The sequence below is a fragment of the Ceratotherium simum genome, chromosome 3, assembly GCF_057802395.1.
Source record: "Ceratotherium simum simum isolate JZ-2026a chromosome 3, ASM5780239v1, whole genome shotgun sequence".
Classification (NCBI taxonomy): domain Eukaryota; kingdom Metazoa; phylum Chordata; class Mammalia; order Perissodactyla; family Rhinocerotidae; genus Ceratotherium; species Ceratotherium simum.
Window position 1 is genome coordinate 20,133,102 of NC_141902.1, and position 23,955 is coordinate 20,157,056.

General features: G+C 35.5%; 1 long non-coding RNA gene across 2 annotated transcripts in view; it reads right to left on the minus strand.

Moving 5' to 3' along the window:
• Positions 1-23,955, minus strand: part of LOC147917445 (uncharacterized) — a 125,249-nt gene that overhangs the window by 40,590 nt on the left and 60,704 nt on the right. Inside the window, exon 3 of one of the 2 annotated variants that reach the window (XR_015549760.1) lies at positions 2,237-3,082. The exons of the other annotated variant lie outside the window; for it this stretch is intronic. This is a non-coding gene — a long non-coding RNA (uncharacterized LOC147917445). Of the gene's footprint in view, positions 1-2,236; positions 3,083-23,955 lie in introns of those variants that run through there. 2 annotated transcript variants of the gene reach the window in all.

A 23,955-nucleotide genomic window follows, 5' to 3' on the forward strand; every position in this document is an offset into this window, starting at 1 on the left:
TTAAGTGCAAAGTCAAAAGTGGAAGAACCCAGGGAGCTGAGTTAATCTGAAAATTGGATTTTCCTATTGTGGTAAAAAAAGAACACAACATTTGCCTCAAGATGTCAGAGGAAAAATAGCCACCATTTTACATCATTGGTATTAGTGTTTTGATTTGTTATGTGAAGAAAAATATATTCTTTTTATTTATATAAATTCCTATAAAGATATTAGGTTATTTTCCCCAGTATCATAATTGATTCATCCACCAGAGGTTGCAATAGGGCTTTTTGCAGATGAAAGACAATTGGAAATAGCAGGACTGTGCAGAATATGAGAAAGCTAGCCATCTATATACTATCTGCTATATACCTACCTATATATATTCATATGTAGAACAGATCAACTATTAAGTGAAAGTGACAATTCCCTTAGATATTAGATTTGGCTTAATCTAATATTGAATGAAAAATGAATTAGCAAAACACAATCACCTCATACTTATTTTAAGTTCTTGTTCAGATGTCAGTTTTTTTTTAATCGCCAAGCCTGACTTTCTAAAATTCCTTTTAGATTTTTTCACCACTCTTTTGAATTTCCAGAGGGCTAATTTTTATGTGAACCACATTTTATCTCACCAGTAATTTCTGGCCCCTGTGGTCTGAACATGTGAGAAACATTATTTTTTGCAGCAAGAGGACAGAAGAGTATTCCAGCATACCCTGGGAAGACACATTTAAAAGAGATTCTTTTTTATTTCTTTTTATGCAAAGTATTTGTGAATAAGTACACATGCTTTTGCTGAAAAGAAAATAAAAATTTGGTCCCAGCCCATACTCTCAAGTCATTTCCTTATTGCGAATTATCATACAGATTGAGTTGTTGGTATCAAAGCACATTTGAATTTTTTTGATAAAAAGCTCACATCCAATTCAATAGGAGATATGAGATACATTTTGTGCTTAACAGCGTTTCTCTTTAAAAGTGCAACTGTAATGAGCAATGCGATGAGAAGACAAAAAAAAAAAAAAGCCTATCAAATGTTACAGCAACCAGACACAAATTACTCTAATCAGAAATTCTGCCCTGGACAAAGGAGAAACGCAACACCGGAAGCGTTAAGTTTATATGTGTACACAATAGCACTTTTGGATAGCTCCCAGAGGCATAGGGCTTACTACATCCAAAAAGTACCCACTATTAAGGTGACATAGGTCTTGTCCCTTGAGCCTCCTTAAAGAAACAACAACTGTTCAGTAGCAGTGTAACAGATGTTAAAAAGAATCATTAGCAATCTAAATGTTTTTCTGAGCAGATGTCCCACTTCCGCTGTGGCTAACTTTGGGGTGAGCGGAGTGGGAGGCAGTGAGAATGGTGGAAAGGATGAAAAGATGACAGGAATCAATAAAAAGCAGATTTTCATAAGAATTACTCACCTAATTATGTCAAAAAAAGGATTGAGGTGTTGTGTTTTTTTAATTGCTGCTGCTTGATAAAGAAGGAAGGTAAACAAGCCAAGGGAAGAATTAAAACCCACTTTGCTCCAATGACTTAGCCCATAGCTTTGGATCAATGAGAGGAAAAGAGACAAGCAGTGTATAGAGAAATTTAATGCTAAAATTGCAATTGTGCGCTTTTCAATAGATATCAATAGGGAATCAGAGGCTAAAAAAGAATGATTGAAAAGAATGAAAATGAGGAAAACCAGTCCACCTGTGAGATGAAAGGAATAAGAGAAGTTATTAGATTAGATGACTGTGGTTGTAACTTTATTTCCTTGGGGGCAAAGATGGGAAGATTTTTCTCAAGCATTTTTTTCCTTGAATTGCCTGAGCTGGGAAGGGTCCTCTATGTAGAGAATTTGCAACCTCAGAGTCCTCATTCAAGTCTTTCCTTATTTTGAAGTTAGCTTTCTTCCCAAAGAAACCAGAATGTAAAAATATATGTTAATTAATTATTCACACCTTCAAAGAACTTTTCTTTTAGTGTTTGAGAATAAAGGGGAAAAGGTACTGGAAGAATATAATCTTTCTTATAATTTTAGCTTTCAAATAAGTAAGCAAAATAATTATAGGCTATAGTAAACTCATGGTCATTAATAACATAGGAAACTCAGTGAAACTATAAATTCAGCATTTGATGTATTTTATGCACCATGAAATGCATTTAATAACAGTTTGACTTTGTGCATATGTTCCCAGATATCCGATTCAATCATTTTAAGAAAAGATTTTACAATACAAAATTATATGACAGCAACAGAAATTATTTCCATAATTAACCGAACATTTTTATACACTTAAAATGTGACTATATATTGGATTTGTGAAAGTCGAAGAACCTGAAAAGCAAATCCCAGTCTGAAACATAAATTCATATTTACTGGGTATATACTACCATTTCACTTTTTTCTGTCTCAATAATAAAAGGTGTGAGGACAGAGGATCATGCTAACGTCGTATTGGGGGAATAAGTAGTTTTAAACATCAACTTTGAGTGGCAAATGACATTTATTTATGCAATTACTCAACAAACATTTATTGGAAACCTACTCTACACCAAGAAGCATGTTAGATGCTAAGAATTATGAAGATTAAGAAAATGTTGTTACTACTCACAAGTGGTTCACATCTAATGAATGAGAGACTCAGTCCCTGAACAAGGTAATACAACAAAAGTCATGCACTTGGGGATTTAGTGAGCCCTGAGAATGCAATGGAAGCTATATTCCTACTCGAGCCAGTGAGGAAGGACTCAGAGAGGAAAGGAAGTTTCAGTTTTGGTAGTCAACTGAATTAAAATTAGCTGAAGGTTTTGTAATTCATCATAAATAATATATTGATTTAATTAAAACACATCCACCAAACACCTCAAGTTTGGCAAGATAACTTGCCAAGATATCTTGGCAAGAAAATTTCATTGTTTAAATTACAAAGTCCTCAGGGCCGGCCCCATGGCCTAGTGGTTAAGTTCGGTGTTGCTCCACTTCAGTGGCCTGGGTTCCGTTCCTGGGCGTGGACGTACACCACTCCGCGGTAGCCATTTGCCGGCGTGCCACATACAAAGTAGAGGAAGATTGGCACAGATGTTGCTCAAGGTGAATCTTCCTCAGAAAAAATAAATAAATAAATAAATTACAAAGTCCTCTACGATTTGCAACTTTCCTATCTCTCCAACGTTACCATCCTAATTTACAAAAGATAATGCAAAAACCACTCAATTACTCATCTAATGTGGAATCCTAATAAGGCATGGTTTCTGAAACTGATAATTTTTTTAAATGTAATTAACTGGAGAATAATTTAACATTCTTAAAAATGGTGCTTTAGTAAGAACTGCCACAATAATAACCATCATGCTAATAACAGCAACAGAAGCAAACATGTAAACAATACTTAGCATGTGCCAGGTATCCTTCTAAATGCTTTACGTATATTAATTCATTTTATCCTCACAACAGCCCCATAAGGTAGGTACTGCTATTATCTCCACTTTACAGAGAGATAAACTGAGGCAGAGAGGTGGGTGTTACTTGTCCAAGGTCACGTAGCTAATAGGTGGTGGAGTTACATTTAAAAGCCCGACCTGGTTCTAAAGTCTGTGCATTTAACCATTTCACTGTATCTCTGTGCCGACTAAAAGATATTGAAATAGAAGAGGAAAAATCCTCTATTGAAGGTAAATGTGGGTGTGAGGAGAAGAAAAAAGGGTGCAAGAGGAAGTCTTCACCCTATAATATTAAGCACTAGGAATGTCTCTTAACCATTGTCATTATTTAAAAAATAAATACAGCAATGCAATGTTTAAGTAAAGGAAGAATATTTTTAGACATTTTAAGCCACTTGACTAAAGAAAGAATATAATAAAATACAAGTTCTTTTAAAGTTAAAAATGTGTGGACAGGTCCTAAACACTGTTTCTGTTCTCTAATCACAATTCCTTGAAAAGAAACTTTGGATCTTGAGATGAAAAAAGATCTATTTGGTCATCTTGTCCATCTCACCGCCAGTAGAGAATTGCTCCCGACAGTAAAGAAGTTAACTTATTGACAGCACTCTTTAAGCAGCAATTTACCAGGTGAATCCCTAAAGGCAAGAATGACTTCTCTGGTTTATCTTTGCCTTCTTATCATCCGTATAGTTAGCAGACCCATTCAATCTTCTCTGCTGGATGAGGAAAGGGGACAGGATTCTTGAAAATGTTTCTAAACTACAGTAGATTAAAAAATGTAGCTTATAGCACTTTAGTTTAATCTAGGAGCATTGCTCTTCTTGCGTATTTAGGCCAGCGTGTGCACATGTGTGTGCACATTTACATATGAGGTACTTAATAAAATTCTGCAATATCAAAATTTATTTTATAAAATAAGTTCAGTATTCTATTTAGTGAATAGGAAAATAAAATGTGTAATGAGCTGACAAAGGAAATATGAGAAAATGAATGGCTCCAACACGTTCTGAGAAAAGAAGTCTCATATTCAAAATTGTTGATTAGTCCTTTAGAATGATAAAAAATCAGAAATTTACCCAGATTCCTTCTTTCAGTTCAACTTTGGTCCTGCTGTCATCGTTCTCTCTATGCATATTCTGTGGGATTATTTTACGTAAAGCAGTTGCAAAGAAGTAGATTTGTTATGAACTGTTCAACTAATACTAGTCTCTTTAAATTTCAAGACCCGCCCCCTATTTTTTTTTGGTGAGGAAGATTGGCCCTGAGCTAAAATCTGTTGCCAATCTTCCTCCTTTTGCTTGAGGAAGATTGTCCCTGAGCTCATATCTGTGCCAGGCTTCCTCTATTTTGTATGTGGAACGTCACCACAGCATGGCTTGATGAGTGATGTGTAGGTCTGCACTCAGGATCTGAACCCGCGAACCCTGGGCCACTGAAGTGGAACGTGTGAACCCAACCACTATGCCACTGGGCCTGCCAAGATCCTTTTTTTTTAAAAAGGTAAAAACAGTACCTCAGCCCTCTGACTGGATGGTCTAATCTCAATGTTATTGCTTAGATATGTCTGGTTTTAACTCCCACTCACTGCTCTTCAGAAAGTATGTTAATAAAAGAGTCATTAGTCTATACAGTGGAACGAGAAGCTATACATATACTATATGAACTAGCAAAAAGGCTTCTTGCTTCAAAATATATTCTACTCCTGCCTGTTTTTGAACTAGTGCATTATATCCAGACACCAGCAATATATGCAAATATTTTACATTGATCCTGTATCTTGTATATGGTAGACACCCAGGCTACTGTGTAACATTAGCAGAGAATGAAAGAATCTCAGAAATAATAGAAGAGAGATGGGGCAAGAGAAAGGCAATGGGCAAAGGGTTCTTCTGGAAAGGTATAGTTCAGATGAGTTTCAGAGGAACGAGAGGAATGATGAGTGGGGGAAAAGGAAGAAATGAGAGTGTTAAGAAGAAAAATAAAGGAGAAAAAATTTTTTACTTGTATTTCATTTAGTACTTGACATGAACGCCAGGAAGTACAGCCATGAGATGGTGGACATCAGTTACCGAAAGGTTCATACTGAGGTTGTGAACTTTTCATTTTTGGCTTTAAAATACTCAAGGACTTTGAATAAGACTGCAATGACTATAACCTGGGACATCTCCTTCTCTCCCTACCTTCACCTAGCATTTGGTTACTAGAATAGGATTGTCCCTGGCTTCACTGTAAATTGCTCTTGCATAACTACATAATAAACTTATAGTCTACAGCACTTATTAACAGTTTCATGCACTTAGGGAATCGTTTCAGAAGTAGCGTAAAGATTTTTATGCCATGGAAATATTTGTTTCCCAGTGGTTCTTTTTCCATTTCTTCCAGGGGTCATTGCAATAGCATCATCGTCTCTCTGTGGTCTCTGGACCATAATATAGGCTTGTCCAAAGCAGAAAGAGGGAGAAAAGGGGAGAAGTTGTAAATTGATTTCTGATGTCAATATTTGCTACCATTCATATTTTGGTAATAATCGAGAAGAAGGGAGCAAAGATGACTCCACTTTCTTGCCTTATGTTAAACCAGTGTCATTAAGTGAGGCAACACATAAAGAAGGAGAAAGAGGTGAAAAGTACTTAATTTCATTGTGTATATAGTGTGAGGTTCCTGGAAGATATCTAGAGATAGATTTCTTACGTATATTTTACTATGGTACTAAAAAAAGAGATGATGATACAAATTTAGGAGTCACCAGATGCAGGAAAGAACTGACAATCTGTGAGATATGAAGTAGTTTATAATGAACCATTACATTGAAAATATTTCAGATCAATTTTTATAGTGCGTTAGTAAGTATTCAGCTTCAAGAGAAGGACACATAGAGGCTGTATCTGGCAATTTTAATAACTGGAAGGTTTTCGTAATTGTTTTTTAAGAAGATTACCCATAACTCTTTTAAAAGTCACAAATTCAGTGGAATTTTCTCCAATGTTTACTTTTCAAAAAGGGAAAATGATAGTCGTGTTACTGATTTTGCTTTTAGTGACTACTAGGACTGGGGTGCACCTTTTTTATTTGGAAGAGTGATAGGACATGTCACTGTGCTTTATTTGGAGTCACTGAAAATTCATATTTGCCAATTCAGTATGTAAAAACCCCATGAGTAAATTCTCTATGTGATAAACTGAACGTGGGGAAGTGAAAGCAGCAATGATCAAAAACTCTTAGAATTATATGATTTCCTGTACTGTCTGCCATCCATTTGAAAGAGGGCCTCTGGAAGTGCACCAAGGTTAAATCTTAAGTGAGGCTATAAATCTAAGCCCTGGTGTGTACTCTATAACCTAATGAGGAGAAGAGATTTGTTTTTAAAATGATTCCTGTTTGGAGGAGATTGAGTTCAACATTAGACCTTGCTTTCTAGATAGGAAGTCAGATGCTGCTGCTGAGGTAACAATGTCAGCCCTGGTGACCTCCCCAAAACACTGAAGGAACAGAAGACTTCCTCTTTAACACTTGCTGTGTGATTGTGGGTTCAAATCTTTTTCTTTTTCAATCTTCTCGGAGGTTAAATTCCAGTTTTGAAATTGTCCTATCCCTTTGAATCAGAGAGCTGTCTTACCCTTGGTTGCTAAAAATGAAAGTCAAAGTCTTTACCAGATTGAATGATATGGCTATATCTGGTTCATCGTAGACAATATTTAGCTGATGCCATTGTATAGTGGTCATTGGTACCCTCTCTGTCCCACGTCTGGCTCCATTTTTAAGATTTCTATAAAATGCAACATTGTTCATGTTGATCCATTAAACTATATATCTGCATAACATCTACTAGTTTCAGCATGGAAAGGTGGTGAAGTCCTCACTAGCCAGTCATCCTCTTGAATTAGCCATAAACTAGCAACAGACAACCAGTATGGCTCATCTCGCCCAGAGTCCCATAGCCAACATTAGGGAGCCAACACCCACTTCCACACTTGGATTAATGGGTTTCTTAGCATTATTGAAAACTAGTTCATGGTAGCAAGTAGAAAGCTGTGCCCAGTAGTGTATGTGCTTAACAAGTGTTTGAGCAGAATAAAAGGTGGGCATCTTGAACCAGCGCTTCACCTTTGATAGCATATTATCACTAAAACAAAGAAAATGACATTTTACGCATTCACAGTTAGGCATTAGATTTGTATTTTGTCAACAAAATCAAAGAGTTATTATGCGATAATTTGGTATTTTTGGTCTTATGGTCCTTTTCCTTCTTAAAACAATTTTTTTTAAATATAAACTTTTGTAAACTCTAACAGGAGTACCTAACATATTAAATGTAAGCACACCATTTACGCTCTAGCATAATGTGTAGATACTAAACAGCACCTCAGCAGATGCGTGCCTGTATCTATTCCTTTCAAAGAGAAAGAAAAATACCTCTTTTAAAATTTATTTATTTCTTGTCCTTTTGAGAGAAGTAAAAATGTCATGTGAATTCTGAGTAGGAGAAAGAGCACCTGATGAGGAGTCAGGAAAACTGGGATCGAGCCAGGCTTCTCTTTGGATTGTGTGGCTTTGGCCCAGTCTCCCTCATGACTGAATTCATTCACCTATAAATTTTTAATCTCAGGAATCGTTCAATAGAAAATTATCAGGACCCCTTTTCTGTTACCTCTGATCTACACGTCTATTTTCATGGGGAGAGATTGTCTACTCTGAAGCCAAGTATTTATGATTCTGCCCAAAATAATTACCCAAGGCAAAACACCTCTATAAAAATTCTAGTTTTGGTCAATTTGCAAATACTGTGAGAAGGAAAGACAATCGCATTAAATTTTGTGCTTTGTGTCATAAATGGCTCCAGTTGGCAAATACACGTTAACAATCATTATAATCTAAAAACTCAGTTCCCTTTCAAATATGCTGATGATTAATTGAATTTGAATATCTGGAAAGTTTAAGGTTTACTAACTTAGTCCCCATTTAATTAAAGAGAACTTTGTATGCATAACCCTGGACATTAAGAGTGTGCAGACTGTACACTATTTTTTTTTTTTTACAAAAAACCTATTGTCTTTCTCCTCACTGATTTAATTTGACAGTTTGTATGGTGAACGTAAATCTTTTTTTCTATGCTCTTTATACATACGCTTTTTTGTTATAGACATTTTTCAAAGCAGATAGTTTTATATTTATTTCTTTTTATAAGGTGGGGATTGCTCTGCATGAGAGCCATTCCTGTCACTGAGCAAATGTATACCTGTGAATCCAATCTGGAGTGAGAGGGAGGAAAAACACAAAAGGGAGAGAATATAAAGCATATCTGTGTGGAGCAGAGGACAATCAATTAGATTCACTTTCTGTTCTACATTCCAGTCACTTCTTTAAAAGAAAAGAAGCACATAATACCATGGCAACAGTTAGACCTGCAGTCTGTTATGGTATATAATCATTAAGAGGTCTTCAGGCTCGCCTGAAAATAGATATGACAAAAATTCACAGTGGTTGCACAAACTCCCTACATTTATGCTGATTAAATGACAAGTTTGTAATGTACAGGTGTCTTATTGCCACGGGAATGCAATCATACAATTCCATTTTAGAATTCAAGGGCTTTTGAAACATGCTGCATGATCGTTAGCTGGGCTGCAAGCTAAGATTAAATTGAAAGGGTGGCATGTAGATTTTAGAACATGGTGTTGACATTTACTGGCCAATCACATTTGGCAACACTCCTGCCTGACAGCAGATGTTGACCTTTCAGCTTTCCCTATCTGCCTTCACGCATTACCTGCAGAAATTAACATATCTCTGCTTCTTGCTCTATGCTGCTATTAATGTCATCTGGGAATTGAGATTCATGAATTCAGTTATTACCCAGGCTTGAAACCCATTTTATACTCTAAGCACAGAACTAACAGCTCCTGGGAGCTGGTATTTTTGGATGTGGCTTCAACTACCTTTGTGGTTGAGGGATAGCTAGAAGCTATGGAGTGAAAAATGTCATAGGGAACAAGAGGAGAAATAGACAGAGGAGGATAGTTTCAAGGAGAATGCTAAGGGCCAAATAATTGCAAATATATGGGATAGAAGAGCTTAAAACACGAAAAGGGTACATTTTAAGTAAGTCAAATAATGGTGTGAGTTTCACTTCTCTTGTTAACTGAACCATGAAAATGATACCCCTTGGAGTCTGTGTGCAGTGAGCTTCAGGGTTTACTCCGCAATGCCTGGGGCCTCTATTATCTATGATTTAGGAGAGAAACAATCTGAGATAAAGATGTCATAGGTAGCCCTTAGGAGTTCTGTGCATAATTGTGAGCCACATTCTGTAGTGCTGCCTTCTAAATAAAAATCTTACCATTTTCTGTATCTTGTCAGATATTTTTTGTTCAGTTTTTCCTAAGCAGAGAAGCTCTGCTTCTTAAATATTTAGAGGGGACTATTCAATGGGGGAATGAAATTCTGATACATTATTTTCTGGGACAGGAATTAGCACTTCCTATAAGTCCTGTTAACACAGTTATCATTACAATGAATCATATCTCTAGAAATTGGAGGACAAAGTTATGACATTGTTTATCAACATTTGCAGACCGTAAAGGAGGACTCTGAATTTTGCTTAACCTTTTCTCGAGGTTAGCTATATGGATTTAGTAAATTTCCTGTCGTTCTGTCTTTTAAAGTCCTTGGAGAGCATCTATGAAATATCTTAGTCACGGTTCTGTGGAATCTAGTCTTTTGAGATACAAGCAGATGCATTTATCTCAAATAGGAATTGATTAACAGAGCTCAAGATGTCACCAATGAGATATGCATGTACAGGCTACTTCAATGGCATTGCTCTGACTTACAGCAAACATTCTGTGCTGATTTGAATGTTTCAGCCATGGTGAATTTTCCAGCAGTTTCTCTGAAACCAGCACCTCTTACCGCATAGATGAAATACTCAAGCAGCATGATTTGAAGGGCCAAGACCCACCCTTTAAAAATAACTTTCCAACTCAGTTCCACTGTGCTTAAGGTTCTATGTTTTGAAATTACTTTATATGTATGAATTAATATTTTCCCCAAATTGCTTAATGCAAAGAAGTGCTCCTGGGATGGGTGATAACAGAGTTACTAGTATTTTCATGTGAATAAATTGGCCTGGTTTCTTTCTTGTTTGAGAGGAAAGACCAGTGAAGATACATATATCCAAAGGCCAGATGGACATCTCCACCTGGATATCCCATAAACGCCTCAAATTAAGGATGTCCAAACCTGAACTGGTCATCTCCACCCCACCTCAATCATTGAATTTACTTTTCTTCCTATACCAGAGAATGTGAGGTGCACATTCATCTTTGTTCTACATAGACCATTTGGATCTTATCCTGAGAGAAATTGAGAAGGATGGTAAACAAGGGAGTCATATGATAAAACGAGCATTAAGAAATCATCCTGAATTATAGGCTGAAGGATTGGATGGAGATGAGCTGAGCGTGGGAAGGACACAAGTAATGGAGGGACATCTGGGATGTTATTGTAGTAACCCAGAGTGATGATTTTCTTAAACAATTTAGTAAAGTGGGATCCTGAGAAGTGTCCAGCTTGAGATTAAAGAAGTCTAAACGGAATTTGATGATATATCTAAAGGGTGATATGGGTAAGAGAGGAGTAAGGAATGATTTCCCAGATTTTGTTCCTAAAATGCAGTAGCTGCTGCTGTGTCTCATTGAGGAAGAGGACACACAGAAAAAAAAAAATGTGGGGAAATATGTTGACTTCATTTTTAGACATGCAATTTTGAAATCCTATAAGCTAACCAGCTGGACCTAATTCTTTAAGCTCCTCTACCCACATATGTTTTTCACAAAACACCACATAAAATGGAATCTCCAGCATTCTTTTTATTCATGGTCCAAATTGGAACTTGCTTATTCCAGGGCCTCCTAGAAGACAGCCAGTGTAGCAAAGAAGGGCTTGGTTTGTGAAATGCAAAGTAATTGCGCCCAAGTCCCTGCTCTGCCTTTTGCTTGTTGCGTGATCTTGGATGAAATACTTTACATTTAAATTTCTTTATCTTTAAAATGGAGTTGTTTAAACTCATATTGGCATATAACAAACACTCAGCTATGGTACCATATGTTTCTGTTTTTTAATACTCATTTTATTTTTACTCATGGATAAGACCATCTATGCTCCCACAGGTTGCCTGGGCAGTTCCGCTCCATTTTAGGGCCCTCCACCTTGCTGCTCCGCTACCCTCAATCCACAAAATAACACTTTAACAGGATTGCATGGGAACTAATCTATGCAACCAAAGGTCAAAGTAAGGAATACAGATACTGTAAATGTAGATTCTAGCCCATTAAAACTCGATTGCTTATTGAATCTATCCAAGTGAGAAAATTACTCTTCTGTATGCAAGTTTAAATTTTATTGTTGTCATTATTGTTTTTGTCCTATTTTTCCACTACATAGTACTAAGGAGAATAGAGATAACATAATTTTATAGCAGGAATGTAAAGACATTCTTACAATATATGGATCCCAACCAATTGTTGATTATATATGATACTATAGAGATGAACTGTAATCATATTAATTTGCCTTTAGAAGCTTCTACAATATTTCTTCTAACGAAAATGAGCCCCTCCTTACTTTTCTAGATCTCTTAATCAGGATGGTCCTACAAGAGGACCTGATTTTGGAAGACAAACAACAAAGCACGTCTATACTAAAGCAGGGCTTTAGATAGGTCAGTGTTTCCTAGGATAAGAAATTATTGGGTTTGCGCGATCTATGTCAGAGAGTAATTAATTAAGAAGCATTTATGAACAAATGCCCAAAGCGAGAAATGACATAAAAATAAAGTACTTGGGTTAAATTTTCAAATGTAATTTAATTAATTTTTGGAAGTGAATTTTCAAAGTGTCTAATCCATATAAATGTTGAAATATATAAAAATAAATTGTGTTTAACAAATATTTATTCAGTGCCTATTTTAAGCCAAGTGGTAGAGAAGGGAAAATCCCTTCCTTTCTTCCCACATTTCTTCATTCTTCAGCAGAAGACACGTTTCACATTTCTATTCTCTTTCGCGTGCTTCTTCCACACTGTCTACCCCCTTACTATGTTCACACAAAACCTGATTTCTAAGATCAACCACATTTTACTAGTGTGGTTACTTTGCCTTAGATGTTAAAGCCTATCTACAATCTCTCTCTTCTGCTTTGTGTCCCACAAAGAGCAAGCTGACTTGGGCAAAGCCTGATCATACCCTATCCTCTTCTATCTGTTCTCTGTTATTCACCCAAAACAGAGTGAAAAGGTGATGCCAGAGTTGCTTAGGAGACTTGGCTGTCTTAATTGTTAGAGGAAGGGGAAAGAAGGATAACATAGCCTAAACAGCAATCTCCTTTCCAAATTTACGGCAGCTCTGCATTAGGAGGAATGGAGTACTCCCCTAGCACTTAATAAAGAGGTATTTTGCTTCCATTTGATTACTGTTCTTTGAAAACAGCGTTCTCAGCAGAGAACTCCTAAAATAGAAGGGTTTAGTGGTAAGAACATGAAAATCTCTCCTGAAACTTGTTATCCACTGTGTTTTATCCATTGTTAGGAAGAGACGTCCAAATCCAGTGGAAACAGATCAGCAGCTTATTCCCAAATTTCTCTACTTTTTTGTCTGAAAATCATACAAAATCACAAAAAAACAGAGTGGAAAAATATAAACTAGTTCTTCAATGAGACTAGTACGTGGAGGAGATCCACACTTTAATTTAATTGTGGTCAAAAACAACTAAGCCCAGGACAACTGAGGCGGGCAGCCACAATTGTGTAGCAGTGTGCTAGGAAAATCAGGGTATATGTAGGGACCTAAGGTTGAGAACAAACATACTCTCCTAGAAAATATGTAATTTCTGAGTCTGAAGTGTTGTGAGACAGATTGAATTGAACAGTGTTCAATCTCTGGGGAAGTAGAAGCAGAGATAGAAGAGGTGGAAGGAGTCTGGGGTCCAAGGTTTGACTCTTGGAATAAAGGAGTGCCTTTAAAAGTAGAGGGAACACTTGAAAAAAGAGAGTATCCCCTTTCTTAGCCCAGAACTTGAGATAACTTAAGAATAGAAGGTCTCCCAGTCCAGATAAGATCCTGAGTGAGAGGTAAAGGTTACATGATCACACAGAGCAGCCATCTTTTAAAGAACGTGTCATTATAACAAAAGAAGAAAAAGACCTTGAACAGAGAAACTTGATAAAGTCTGTGGCCCCTTCACCATTTCAATGACATATATTAATATATGACCTAGGGAAATTCAACTAATTCAAATAATAAAAAGTATAAATACAGTATCTCTAAAAAAGATTTTACAAGAAAAATGGAAATAATAGCATTCAGACACCAATGAATAAAAGAAAAACTCACTAGAAGAGTATTTCATTGGAAAGGCATACAAAAAGTACAGGTCAAATATTCCAACATGACTTAAAAAAATACACTTTAGTCAAATCATTACTAAGAAGTAAGACTTCAAAACAGAAATACAAGCACTCAGGGAAGATATTGCTAGATAACAGAAAGAAGAAAACATTAAAATTTAGGGAAATAATTGAAAAAATAAAAAGGCAAAACTTTTTCAGAAATTAAGTCTAAATTGAAAGAGGGAAGATGGAAAATAGACTCCTGAAAAGCACAGAAAAGAATTTGAGAGGTAAAATCGAGAAAAACTGAAATGAAAGAAATGACATAAATGATTAATGATTAGGAATATGAATTTCAGAATATAGTCAAAGTCAAAGAAGATTGAGTTACACACAAGTGGAATCCACAAAGAAGAAAACTAAAACAATAAAAATAAATAAATGCAATTCAAACATTTTCCTTAAAAAATATGAATCTACATATGAAAAGGGCACAAACGTTAACCAAACTGAAATATATTCTAGTAAATTTAGTAGGTTTAGGAAAAAAAAAAGAATCCTTAGGGCAGCTAGAAAAATAATATAAAATTTACTTGTAAAGGAATGGAAATCATCCTAACATCAGATTTCCTCATAGCAACATTTAATATTATAAAACAGTGGTGCAACACCCACAAGATGCTAAGGAAAGAAAATGTGAGACAAAGGTTTCAGAACCAGCCAATCTCTCCCTCAGTCATACAAGTTATAGACAAGCAGTTTTGAACCTGAAACATAGCACATAGGAAAGTCTCTGTAGGATATTGGAACATCCTCTAGTATGTATGATTAAGTGAAAAAAGCAAGTTCAGAATAGTGTGTGTGCATAAAATATATTACATTTTCATAAGAAAGAGGAAGACTAGAAGTGTATATTCATATGTGTTCACATTTGCTTAAAGAGACTCCAGAAGGATGTACCCATAAACTAATGAAATGGTTATCTGTGGAGGTGGAGGATGAGTTGGAAACAAGGTAGAAGGGGCAGAATGAGACTAAGACTTTGCAGTATATACTTTTCTTACATTATTGTGCTTTTTGAATCAGATAATGTATTACTTGTTTTGAAATTAATCTAAATAAAAGCAAAAGCAAAATTAAAAGTTTTACACAATTTAGAGAGATAAATAGGACATACTCTGCTCTCAAATGGCATCTATGTAATAACAAAAAAAGAGGTGATTACAAATTATTATAATACATGGTGAAACAAAAGAACAAAATACTATGAGATTTCGTAGGATGGGTAGTCATATCAGGGTAAGGGTGATAAAAATATTCTTAAAAGAAAATTAGCATTTGAGGAGGATCAGCTTCACGAGTATAAGACCTCTGCTGTTATTTAGAAGGGCTCTGCACTTGATTTAATGCTCCATTGTTGTTATCTTGAAATTCTAAATAATTTTTGAACAAGTGGTCCTATATTTTCATTTTGAACTGGGCACCACAAATTCTGTAGCCAATCCAATGCTGGACTGGCTACAGAACATTTCCTCATTGTTCCTCATTGCTAACCAACATTTCCTCCTTAACATTTCCTCATTGTTATCCTCTGAACCCTAAAGTCTCTGAGAAGCCCTCTGGACTAATACATAGGTGTGATAAAAAGGAAAGCAAGAATATGAAATATTATGATTCATATTGCTTGGTAATTCTGATTATTATGATTTCTATTTTAATATGTGAAGCCTATTTTATTGTTTTTTTGTGAGGAAGATCGGCCCTGAGCTAACATCCAATGCCAGTCCTCCTCTTTTTCTTTTGCTGAGAAAGACTGGCCCTGGGCTAACATCCGTGTCCATCTTCCTCTACTTTATATGGGACGGAGGCACAGCATGGCTTGACAAGTGGTGAGTGGGTGCATGCCCAGGATCTGAACCTGCAAACCCCAGGCCACCAAAGCAGAGCGCGCACACTTAACTGCGGCACCATGGGGCCAGCCCCCCTGATTCCTATTTTAAAATCTTCGTTACCCATCCTATATAGAACTTGCACAATATGATGTGGTAAATGACTATAAACAAATACCCCAGAGGTATTTGTTATTCTAACAATGGAGATTAGAAAGCAGGGACTCCCAAATTTATATTTAGGTGAGACATAGGGGCAACAATAGGATTGGAAGGGGTGTCTCTGCTGGATTTCTTTCACACTTGTATTTGTTTAGTGACCAAGACCACCTTCAAGTCCCCTTCAAGGTTTAGTAAACCTCAGACCCTATTGCATCATCTTGAATAAAGTCTACCTTGCCTCCTTAACTTTGTCCTTTATCTGGACAATTATTGCTTTGATACTAGCATTTTACCGATGTTGAGAAAATGTCTGTTGTCCATGTCAAAAATGATGTGCTGACAAAGATTATGGTTTTGTAGAGGGGATGTGGAAATGGGGCTAAAACTTTATTCCCATATCTGATAAATCATGTCTTTGAGGACACTGTGGTGAAATGCAAATTTTAAAAGATTTACTATGCTAATAATTAATCAAATATTTTATTAATAATAATATCTAAGGCGTCTACAACATTTATGTTTCAAAGTAGATTGAAAGTGAAATGAGATTAGAAACCTTGTTCCGGCCTTTATATAGATGGTGCCTTTCCCGGTCCTTGTAGCCAAGATAGATCAATGAGTTTTGTTTCCTGGCCTGCTCTCTGCCAGCAGTTGCCTGGTGGTGATTTAGCTTTCCTTTTTGTGCTTGATGTGATGCCATATTTTTCTTAAGATCCTCTACATCTCAGATGTGATTTTTCAAAGCACTCGTTTTTCAGGTAGTGCTTTTTCCGCAGGTGCCCCCCTCCCCTTTCAAATGCTGGGTATTATCCTCACTGCTCCCAAGAAATGGACCTCATATTTCAACACCTCATCTAATAGGATTTTTGTTTCTGCTCTGATGAAATATAGCTTAGATATATTTATTTTCTGTACTCCTCTGCTTGCTAGGAAAGTGCATACCAAGTAATGTGAAGGCATTCTTTGTTTCTGGATTGAAGAGTGTTTACAAAGAAATAAGAGGGACTTTGTATGCAAATGAAATCTTTGGCGCAGAGTTCCACCTAGTTAAACACCTAAATATGCCCCCTGCAGAAAATTAGGTGCTGAATTGTGCACCAATGTCCTTAAAGGCATTAATTAGACCTTTAATTTTATCATGTGGGAAATGTGTGCCAGTCAAGAAACACCTGGCGAAGACAAATAGGAGAGGAAACAATCAAATTAAAGTGTCTGATAAACAGTACCGAAATATTAAACAAAATGCATTGTGTTTAAACAAACAAGGAGCTACAGACGTAGAGGAAAAGGAAAGAAAACCCATACAGAGGCTTCTAACTTCAAGTAAGAAATAACAATGTGAGTTGCATTATTAAAACGAATATTACCAGAAAGGAAAGAATTTGCCCTGTTTGTTGGGGCAAAAATCATCATGGATTCATTTAAAAATTTATTAATACCTGGTATTGAATGGATTTTGGTGTCCTCCCCAATTTAAATGGCCTTTTTTTCTTATTTACTTAATACAAGTAGATGAATTATTCCTACTGAACTTCACTAATATAGAAATTATTCAACTGAACTTCACTAATATAGAAATTTGAGAAATGCTTCAAGACAAAACAGTTATGGTAATTCAAAGTTTTTAAATACAGTAACTACTCAGGATAGAGTAATAGTAAAAATATTTTCTAATGATAAATATATGCAAATATATTCATATGTGTATGCATACATAATATACACACATATATGTATGCATTCACATTATTATTGGCTTTTGATGGGGAAAGAGATTATATTTCTGCATGTTATTTGATGTTCTAAATTGCTTCCCCTGCTACAATCTACAAATCATGTGAGTGGCATCCCGCTGAAGGGCAGAGGCAGTTCCAACATTGGGACTCCTTGAATTATCTTCAACAGACATTAGCAGAGAAAGAACATAGGGAGGAATTATCAAGTTCCTCCTCAGAACATACATTTATCACTCTGGCATTGTGAAATACAGTAACATCACGTGTCCTAGAAATCTAGAACTCCTTTTTGAACTTAAGATATAGTTTTCTTCATTCTTTTATTAATTTCCTTCATTCTTTCTTCCAGAAACCATTATTCATTTTGTTAATTTATCTATAATAGTGACTTCAGTATCCTCTTAGTATTGAGATTACTACAATAGCATTACAGAACAAATAAAGGTGGAAAACTAATATGCCTCATCTCAGCAAATAGAAGTTGAAACTCTATGTAAATGAAATATTCCGGCTACTTAGATATTAACAGGAAACCTTGTATTTTAATATAATTTTCACTATTTTGATTGCTGTGTCATTTCTAAGTAAAGGAAAAAAAATATATTTCTAAGGCAGGATCAGAGGCTTTTTCTTTAAGGGCCAGATAGTAAATACTTTGGGTTTTAAAACAAGCTTCCTGCCCAAGGCCTGCTGTTTGCCAACCTCTATTTGGCTAGGCTGGGGGTGTGATGACCAAGGGTGAGAGAAATAAACAAGCCCATGGAAAATCTAGCTTCTCAGGTGACTCATTGCTTTGGTCAAGTTGCTTTCCTGAAGACAAATCAAGCCAAGACAAAATGGCTTAAATCTCAATGGGTTGGATTTAGGGTTAAAAATAAGTATAATAAGCTTCTTATCAAAGGAGGCTGTAGTCGTGTTTTTGTTTTAACATTAAATACATTGTCTTCCCTAACAAAACTTAACTCAAAATCTGTAACATCAGGTCCTACATGACTTTGTTCTTTCGTACTCTCCCGCCTTTACTTAATACTCTCTCACTGAACCCTTTGTTTCACGATTCTGTTCATTTGCCATTATTTAGGTTGCCCTGGTTTAGCTCACACATGCCATCCCACGAGTTAATATTCTCTTTACCTGGAACAGCATCAGGACTGACTTAGTTTCCCTCTTTTCGTCCTATAATATTCTCTCTGTAAGCTAACTCCACTGGAAGGAGTTTATGTTTACAACCGTTCCAAATTGATTAGATGCTTCTCTTGGCTCCCCTAGCAGGGTACTTATGGCTTTACGCGTCACTTAAAAAAAATTTAGAACAGTTTTAGATATATGGAAAAATTGTGAAGACAGTACAAAGAGTTTCCACATTATCACACCAAATTTCCCCTATTACTAACATCTTACATTAGTATGGTATATTTGTTATAACTAATAAACCAATATTGATACACTTGTATAGACTAAAGCCCATACTTCATTCATATTTCCTTAGTTTTTCCTAGTGCCCCTTTTCTGTTCCAGGATTTCATCCAAGATGCACATTACATTTATTCATCACGTTTCCTCAACCTTCTCTTGACAGCTTCTCAGGCTTTCCTTGTTTTTGATGACCTTGGCATTTTTGAGAAGTACTGGTCAGGTATGGTGTAGAATGTCCCTCAGCTGAGATTTGTCTCACATTTTTCTTGTGATTAAATTGGGGTTATATATTTTTGGGAGAAAGACCACAGAGGTAAAATGCCGTTTTCATCACATCAAATAAAGGATACGTATTGTCAACATGATATCATTGTTGATGTTGACCTTTGTTGTGTGGCAGAGAAAATACGGATCAGATTTCTCTAACAGTAAAGTTGCTCTTTATCCTTCCTTTCAGACTGCACTCTTTGGAAGGAAGAAACTATGCACAGCCCACACTGAAGGACTGGGGATTTATGTTCCACCTCCTTGAAGGATGTGGTGGGTACAATAAGGCCTCCTACAGACATCCATGTCCTAATCTCCAGAATGTGTGAATACGTCATTTTACCTGGCAAAGAGGAATTAAAGTTTGAATGGATTTAAGGTCACTAATCAATTAACTTAAAAATAGGGAGGTTATCTAGGATGATCCAGCTGGGCTCAATTAATTACAAGTATCCTCAAAAGTGGTGGAGAGTCAGAATAAGAGATGTGACTGTGGAAGAATAATTATTGAGATGCGTTGTTGCTTGCTTGGATGATGGAGAAAGGAGTCATGAGCCAAGATATGTGGGGTGCCTTCTAAAAACTGGCAAAGGCAAGGAAAACAATTCATCCCTAGGACCTCCAAAAAGGAATGCATCCCTGTTTACACTGTAATTTTACGTCTTGAGACCTGTGTTGCACTTCTGCCCTGCAGGACTGTAAGAATGCTGGAGTATCTACATAAATCATTCGAAATTTTCCTGCATGAAAGAATGATCACTTCTCCATTTATTTATTTATTCAGTTACTTATATGAGTAGGGACTTTTAGGTGTTTTATATTTTAGGTTAGAATACAACACAATTTTATTTAATTTGTTTGTCCAACTGTTCCAGCTTTGATCATTGGGATTTCTTTCCATTGGCTCCTATGTACCTTTGACATCCTCCCATTAGTGTTTGTGTGTGTGTTTAGCACTTCCTATGTCAGACATTACAAGATGTTTCACACGTATCTTGTATATTTCCTGCCCAAATGCTAGGAACCCTGATTTCTTTTACTGTAGAACAGTATAAGAAGTCACGGTCTGGGAGGTAATGTGCTTGTGTCTACTGGAGAGTCCTTCTTTCTAACTTCTCTGCCTGACAAAGCAAGGATATATGTGTGTGTATACTAACCTGTGTATATGAACATATCTATGAATATTTCCATATGTAAGCATCTATAGCTATATTAAGGTGAACTTGAGTTCATACTGAGGTCTTTAACTTAGACATATTAGCACACAATCTTTCTAGCCTTCTCCCCTTACTTGTAATCTCTCACTCCAGTGGTGAGAAACCTGGCTCCCACCATCCGTCGTCATTCACTTACTTGTTTAATTCCAGTACATATGGATATTAGTATCTGATTTGTTAACCTATATCCTCATGGAAAACAACTTTACCTACTAGAGTATGGTGCTTACTACATGCAGTTTATTTTGCGTTGAGTCTTAGAGATTCCACTCATTTCCAAAGTTACTTAGCTCAGCAAGTTTTTTCCCCACCCTATTCAATGAGGTTGTTTCAGACATTTGTAACAGAATGGTTTTTTCACATCCCGTAATATATTTGCATCAAACATAGCATGGTAAAAATGTATGGGATATAGTATGACTCAAAGTCCTGCAGAACTAGACTTTTTAAAATGAAGAAATAAACAAAAAGTAACATACTCAATCATAGTTTCATCATAAATATAAGATATTTAAGAAGAAAATTAAATAACTGCTTTCTTGACCAGGAGATTTGCAAAGATGTAATATTGGTTGTGAAATTTCCCAAAAAGGATATAATAAATTAATGTTCCTAGGTGAAAATTAAACACAGCATAGGTTGTTAGAGTTAAAATCATTAAAATAACACAAAAGCTTTCAAAGCATAAGTTACTCAGTGGAAATATTCTCCCATTAAATAAGAGAGAAGACTAATAAAGTTCCAAAGGTTTTTTAGGCATGTTATTTCAGAAGTTTCTGAAATAAAATGATTAGAACATAAATCTCTATGAGAGAAAGTAAAGGAAGTCAATCTGGAATAGAGAAGGTTATTATAATTTTTTAAAATGGTCTTTTTAAATCAGCAGTCTCTGGTAGCTTTGCTATTGTTGTTTTAAGAAATTGGCTGATGTCATATGACTTCTAGATGTTATTTTTGACAATTTTATGAAGGTGGCCTGAGATTCCTAAGATTGAATGTGAGCGACTAAGAAAATATAGGATTGCTTACTAAATTTGGCTACAAAAAACTAAATTCAGTTAATCAGTGTATATACCCGGTCTGCAAAGCTCTAAGCAAAAGGCATTATAATTATCTGCATAAAAATTAGGAAAATGCAATGCAGTTGAGTAGCAGCGATGAAGCGAAGTTAGGAGGTGAGATGGTGAGGAAACAGAATTCATTCTGGTTGGGGTAGGGCAGGTGGATGAGTGGATGTTGTTTAATTCTCTGTTTCAAATATATTTGAAGCTAAATGGAATACCAGTAATGTGTCATAGATGTTCAAAAGTTTTACCCGACTATATACTTTCATTCTTTCTAATTATTTGCTCTTATCTAAAGGGGGTTATTTACTTTCCGTTGTTTTGAAATTACTCTTGTTTTTTTTAGATAACATCTAGAAATAATCAAATTGGGCAATCATATCCAAAGCTTTGAAAATGTTTTATTTAAAATAACCTCTTCAACAATTCACTTACTTATTTTGCCTGTAAAATTCTAATATCATGCAGAACAACCAACTGCTCATATATCTCTCCCGGATGCAAAAGTTGAGACAAATTATTATTTAATGGCAGTATAACAGTGCTTTAACTTTTCTCTTTGACCTCATTATCTGTGGTGAGTCAGTAAACAATTCTTTTTTTATATAGCCATGCTGTTGAAAAATGTTCACTTTCAAACATTAAGGGCGCTCACTAGATTTCTAGACTAGCCATATTCCTTAAATGTATTGAATGCATTAAGCAAATTTTAAAGAATTCTTTGACTGTTACTGTCATGAGTTGAATTGTGTCCCCCAAATATTCATATATTGAAGTTCTAAGTCCCAATATTTCAGACCTTCTTTGAAAATAGGATCATTTCAGATGTAATTTGGTAAGATGAGCTCATACTGGAGTAGGATGGGGCCCTAATCCAATATGACTGGTACCCTTATGTGAAGATGGTCATGTGAAGACAGAGAGACACCCCAGAGAGAATGCCAGGTGAAGCCAAAGGATTGGAGTGTTGTCTCTACAAACCAAAGAACACCAAAGCTTGCCAGCAAACCGTAGCAGCTAGGAAGAGTCAAGAAAGGATTCCTCTACAGGTTCTAGAGAGAGTGTGGCCCTGCCAACATCTTGATTTTAGATTTCCAGGCTCAAGAACTGTGAGATAATAAATTTCTATTTGTGGGGCTTTGTTACAGCAGCCCTAGGAAAGTAATGCATGTGTTAATATATGATGGGTGAGTTTCCAGATCTTCTAATCTTGTCCATTGATCTATTTGCTGTGTCTACATGAATAACATACTGGCTTAGTTATAGCCTTATAATAATTTTTTGTATCTATTTGGGTAAGTCCTCCAATCTCTTTTTTCTTCAAAAAAGAGATAAAAGTCTTGGCTATTCTTGGTCCTTGAGGATTTTACATAAATTTTAGAATCAACTTGTCAAGTCCACAAAAATAAACCTATTGAGATTTCCATTTAGATTGCATTGGCTCCATAGAAAATTTAGGGGAGAATTAATAACTATACAATATTAAGTCTTCCATAGTGAGAAAATAAGTTTTATTCTCTGTTTATATCTTCTTTAATGCTTTTATATATTTTTAAATAATTTTTCTCATGTGTGACTTTCGTTAAATTCACTTCTATGCAATTTATAAAGTTGATGCTAATTTAATAAAATCTATTTTTATGTTTATTATTGATAGGCTATAATTGAATTATAGGAATATGCATAGTTGGTTTTTATATATTGACTTTATATCTTAAAAATTGCTATATTCTAAGTTAAATTTTCTGTTCCAAAATTTTTAATATTAATTAAGTTTATAAATTTTTGTTCCAAGTGTATGTTGGATTTTCTGTAAACCTACTTATATTATCTGCAAATAATAGCAGATGGTTTCCTTTTTCCTAATTTCCTTCTTTTTCTTTTCTTAACGAGCTGGCTCCTCCTTCCATTACAATGTTTAACAGATGTGTGAATAAGCACCTTTGCTGTATTCCTGATTGCAAAAAGAAAGCTTTCAATGTATCAACATATATAAAGGAGTTTGTTTTAGGATTTTGAAGACATCTTTTTTTCAGGTGAAGTAAGTTCTCTTCTATTCTTAGTTTGCTAGGAGTTTTATTGAGTCAAAGTAGAATTATTTTCTTATATTTTGAAACTAATGTAATTTTTTCAAATTCCTCTCCTTAAAGTTGTAATAGTGGCATGTTACTGTTTCCTGCAGATGTTCTCACACTAATATTTCTTTTCAAACATTGTAAACTTATTTTACATTCTTTACATTATTATGATCATTTCAATATCTGAAGTTTTAGGGGATCTGGTTATGCTAGGTTAGGTGTTTTATTTGGTCTTATTCCTAGCTATTCTTTTGTGTTTGGTAATATCTGACTATGAACTGACCATTTCTCTTGAAAAATTATTTGTAGGCCTG